The sequence below is a fragment of the Lolium perenne genome, chromosome 2 (assembly GCF_019359855.2).
Source record: "Lolium perenne isolate Kyuss_39 chromosome 2, Kyuss_2.0, whole genome shotgun sequence".
In the NCBI taxonomy this organism is placed as follows: Eukaryota; Viridiplantae; Streptophyta; class Magnoliopsida; order Poales; family Poaceae; genus Lolium; species Lolium perenne.
The window spans coordinates 173,020,799-173,026,066 of record NC_067245.2 but is presented as its reverse complement, the minus strand read 5'-3'; the positions used below and the strand labels follow the sequence as shown (position 1 = coordinate 173,026,066).

Here is a 5,268-nt window from a genome sequence, read left to right as displayed (position 1 = left end):
TTCCGATTTGGTTTGAACTAGTTTTGACTCAAATTGATTTTCAAATCATTTAGAAATACTAAATCGGAAAACAACACAGAAGATATAAGGAGTAAAGAAAAGAAGAAGAGTGAGAGCGGGGCACCGGGCAGGCACGCACATGGCCGCGTGCGTGCACGCCCACGAAAGCAAACCAGGTAGCAGCAGTGCAGCAGTCCACTCGTACGTGCCTTATTCCTTCATTAACGTGTGGGCCCCGCCACCACGTCAGATCACCATCAAGCTTCAGCCAAACCGACCACGCACGAACATATCAATTTGCAGTTTCTTGACGTTTCTCTTCAATTGATTCCGGGCGTTTTAAGCCACTATTTGATGCACCGTTTGTTGCTACTTAAGCCCCACACCCTTCTCTTCATTTCCCCTCAAATCGCACAGACCGAGAGCCTCCAGGCTGCTCGAATTTTGCCTCGCAATTCCGCGGTACCGTCGCGGTAAATCGTCGATTACGGTGAGCACGGTCCATCTTTTGATCTCTAGTTTCTTCCAAACTTCCTAGTTCTTCCTTGCGCATCTCTCAGACTTTGTTTCGTGATTTTTGGTGCACCAAAGCGACGGCGCCATCTTCGTCTCTCAGCACGTCCGCGGGACGGTTCTTTTCGCGAGAGATTCCGGCGAGAAACTCCCACGAACTTAGGCTACGTTTCCGGTAAGACTAGGCTATTCCGCGTTTCTTCTTTCTGTGTCAATTCGTCCTATCTCGTTGAGGCGCATCTCACAGATATCTTCGTTTGCCTCCATGAGTCCCAGACCGACGTATTCTTCCGCGTCTGCATCGTGCGGTACGCCAGCATTTCAACGGCGAGCAACACCGGGAGGCGCACCATCGAGTTCCCATCGTGGAGAAGGTCTCCGTGGTCTGCTTCACGGTCGCCATGGAGCACGGGAGCGCGGTCATCCTCGTCAATCCTCCACGCCCTGCCGCCGGCGGTAATTGCTTCGTGACGTGCTTAAGTCTGTATGCAGTTTAGAGTAGATCAAGCCTGATTCATCTTGGACTGTTAGATCAAGATCTGAGGATCCACACTATCCATTAATCTAACCTGTTTTAACTACGCCGTGGATGGGACGATCGATCGATCGTATGAGTCAGCTCAAACCTGATCAACAACTTGTAAAATTCATAGCTTGAGTTTTATAACTCCGATTAAATTGATTATTTTTGCTTTAGATTCGTAATTAAATTCTCTACAACATTCATGTAGGAAGTTTTTCCATCCGAGAAACTTTTTCTGACAACTTTTCGTACAACATCAAAATTTAACCGCGACATGTTTAATCTTGTAAAAAAAATTAGAAAAGTATTTACACATCCAAAAATGGCAAATAATATACCCCTGGACTCATAAAAATGTGTAGAACCCAAATGTGATTTTTAAATATGACTTTCGAGTAATGTTTAAATATTCAAATTTGAATATGTGAATTTGAGTATTTGACATAACTCAAATTCTATAAACCCAAATCAAGTGATTCATTTTGCAAATGGATCATATTGATGCCCTCTGTCCACTTGCACAAACACCAACAATATTTTCAACCCTTTTGCAAGTATTCAAATTCAAATATGAGGATTTGACTATTGTCACATAGAAATGTCTCTATAACATTTTTGGGCACAATTTTTATTGTCAAAGTGATCCTTACGCTCATAACCATCTACCAAAACTACTTATACTTTCTTTTCCATGATTCCAAGATCATACATATCCCAACTATCCATGCTTTTGTAGACTATCAATTCATTCACATATATCTAGATGGTCCATTTCTAAGTATTCTACTTTATCCATTCAATATGTTGCAAGCCATGCCCTCATGCCATATCTTTCATATCTAAGGACTAAAATAAAAATAAATAACAACTTGTTGTTTGCCTTGCTTGATTTTGTTGTTGTTGGAATGTGTGTTTATGTTGTGCTATCTGTTATCTTATAGTTTGCACGGAGAGCTGCGTGTTTTGATTAAGAGAAGTGAACGTTCTTCAACTACCAAAAAGGCAAGTGACACACACCAAAAGTCCCAGTTTTGATTCTTGCACTGTAGTGTTTTTTTATAGTAGACATGTCTAGGGTTTATGCTCTATGCCTGCTAATAAATCCTAGTAGTTTAGCTACACCACTCCTAGACTCCTTTAGCCACCATTAAATTTAGTTGTTACCTACTATGCCATGGAAAATGTTTTGATAGAGGTTAAGGTAAAACAACTAAGTTTAATGAATTACCTGGGTGAATGGTGGAGTTATGGAGAGGGTGGCTGTATCAGGGGGCAAGTCCCTGGTGCTAGTGCACACTTGCGGAAAGTCACCCAGGCTTAAAGAGATTGTAGACAAACCTTGCTCATTAGCTTTCCGTACAACCACATGCTACTATGGCTCTGGCTTGACAAAGTATGTTGTATGAACCCGGATCCTAGGGGCCAGGTGGTGGTAGAGGGATACTGTAGGTGGAACGGGGCCCTTAGGGAATGGTTCGGGTGATTACACACAGAAGGTCTCGGCCACGGTCTGCACCTGTCCTCTGAGCAAAATGTGCATCGAGGTAGAAGGATTGACCTGGCCATGTGGGTAAAGGTGTACAACCTCTCGAGAGTGTAAAATCTAAGTACTTAGCCGTGTCCCCGGTTATGGACAACTTGAGCGAACTGACAAGTCCTTGTTCGAAGATCTCCTCATCCCAGTTTCTTAAATAAAATTTGAATGGGTGAACAAGGGTAGGAAGGTACATTGGGGCTTTACCAATGGTACTTTTAATTGTTACATTGGGGATTTACCAATGTAAATTAGATCGGAAAAAAAAATGTTTTGATAAATGGTAGGGAAAAAATGGCTTTATGCAAAATGAACCTGAGCTCTACCAGCCAGATGTGCACGTAGGTATAGGATGCCTTTTGAGTCCACAAAAGTGTCATTGCCAATACAATTCAAATGTATTGACCATTCGTGGCTGCAACGTATCATGTTGCAGGTTTTTCAGTCGATGAGTAAGGAAACGTTAGGGGTTACGAGTCTATCCTCAACATGCTCGCCTGTGGCACATGAAGACGAAGGACTCCATGCTGTCTATGTTTATTCGTTGTGAAACTCTGATGATATGCTAGCCTTGTGCTATGCAAATTTGTAATCCTTTATGTAAATTCTGGATCATACGATGTAATAAAGACCTTTGTTTCTTGGTATTACATCTTGTACTGTGTGTGCTAGCGATTGATCCAGGGACTAGCACAGATATGCACAGAGATCGGCACCTTAAAAGGTGAGGTCGCTACAAGAAATTATCTAGACCTTAGAGAGACCAAATATGCAAACCAAATTTTAGCATGCTCTATGTATTTCTTCATTAATGGTTGCAAAGTATATGATGCAAGAGCTTAAACATGAGCACAACAATTGCCAAGTATCACATTATCCAAGACTTTAGCAAATTACTACATGTATCATTTTCCAATTCCAACCATATAACAATTTAACGAAGAAGAAACTTCGCCATGAATACTATGAGTAAAGCCTAAGGACATACTTGTCCATATGCTACAGCGGAGCGTGTCTCTCTCCCATACAGTGAATGCTAGGATCCATTTTATTCAAACAAAACCAAAAACAAAAACAAACCGACGCTCCAAGCAAAGCACATAAGATGTGATGGAATAAAAATATAGTTTCAGGGGAGGAACCTGATAATGTTGTCGATGAAGAAGGGGATGCCCAAGGCATCCCCAAGCTTAGACGCTTGAGTCTTCTTAGAATATGCAGGGGTGAACCACCGGGGCATCCCCAAGCTTAGAGCTTTCACTCTCATTGATCATATTGTATCATCTCCCTCTCTTGATCCTTGAAAACTTCCTCCACACCAAACTTAGAACAACTCATTAGAGGGTTAGTGGACAATAAAAATTAACATGTTCAGAGGTGACACAATCATTCTTAACACTTCTGGACATTGCATAAAGCTACTGGATATTAATGGATCAAAGAAATTCATCCAACATAGCAAAAGAGGCAATGCAAAATAAAAGGCAGAATCTGTCAAAACAGAACAGTTCGTATTGACGAATTTTATCGAGGCAACAGACTTGCTCAAATGAAAATGCTCAAATTGAATGAAAGTTGCGTACATATCTGAGGATCACTCACGTAAATTGGCATAATTTTCTGAGTTACCTACAGAGAAAACATCCCAGATTCGTGACAGCAAAGAAATCTGTTTCTGCGCAGTAATCCAAATCTAGTATGAACTTTACTATCAACGACTTTACTTGGCACAACAAAACACTAAACTAAGATAAGGAGAGGTTGCTACAGTAGTAAACAACTTCCAAGACACAAAATAAAAACAAAGTACTGTAGTAAAAACATGGGTTGTCTCCCATAAGCGCTTTTCTTTAACGCCTTTCAGCTAGGCGCAGAAAGTGTGTATCAAGTATTATCGGAGGGTGGTGTATCATCCTTACCTTGGGCTTTACCCTTACCTTTCTTGTTGTTTTTCTTTCTCTTTGATTTAGGAAATGTATGATTTCCCCCCGGTATAGAGGTGAAATCCAGGATGCCTTCTCCCACATCTATGACTGCTCCCAATAGTTTTAGCAGGGATCTTCCGAGTGTGATTTTTCCTGTCCCTACACATTCAATAACAAGATAATCAATGGATATTGTTCTTCCAAGAATGGTTGTATGCACACCTGCGGCTATTCCCTTAGGAATTATAACAGAGTTATCAATGAGATTTATTTCTTCTCCTCCTTCATCAACTCCCCAAAGTTTCAAAGATTTATAAATGCTCTCAGGTATAAGGCAAAATTCAGACATACTATCATAGTTGGCACGAAGAGTTTGATCACCGATAACAATTTTAACAGTAGGATCCCATAATGAAGGTTTAGAGCTCACTAAAACTTGTTCAAGACGATTACGAACATGGTGATAGTTGTCATCCAAGCGAGATGTACTTATCTCGAGATTGTTTAATCTATTATAAATGCTAATAAGGGCTGAATCAAAGTTATTAGCTGAATCATGTGATGCAACCAACTTCTTTATGGCATTAAAAGCTTGAACCCCATTGCAATGAAGGAAATCTCCTCCCACTAAAGCATCCAAAGCATATCTATAACGAATCATAAGACCAAAATAAAAATTACTAAGAAGCAAACTTAGAGTCATTTGAGGTTCAGTTTTACGATAAGAAGTAAAAATTCTAGACCAAGCATCCTTAAAACTCTCCTCATCCCCT

At 40.6% G+C, this 5,268-nt stretch overlaps 1 long non-coding RNA gene across 1 annotated transcript; it reads left to right on the top strand.

Annotated features, from left to right (window-relative positions):
- Window positions 1-203: 203 nt before the first annotated feature.
- On the top strand, window positions 204-3,217 carry LOC127333960 (uncharacterized). The gene is made up of 5 exons (XR_007871717.2): window positions 204-490; window positions 592-688; window positions 790-969; window positions 1,978-2,038; window positions 3,007-3,217. It is a non-coding gene; the product is annotated as an uncharacterized lncRNA (long non-coding RNA).
- Window positions 3,218-5,268: the final 2,051 nt, after the last annotated feature.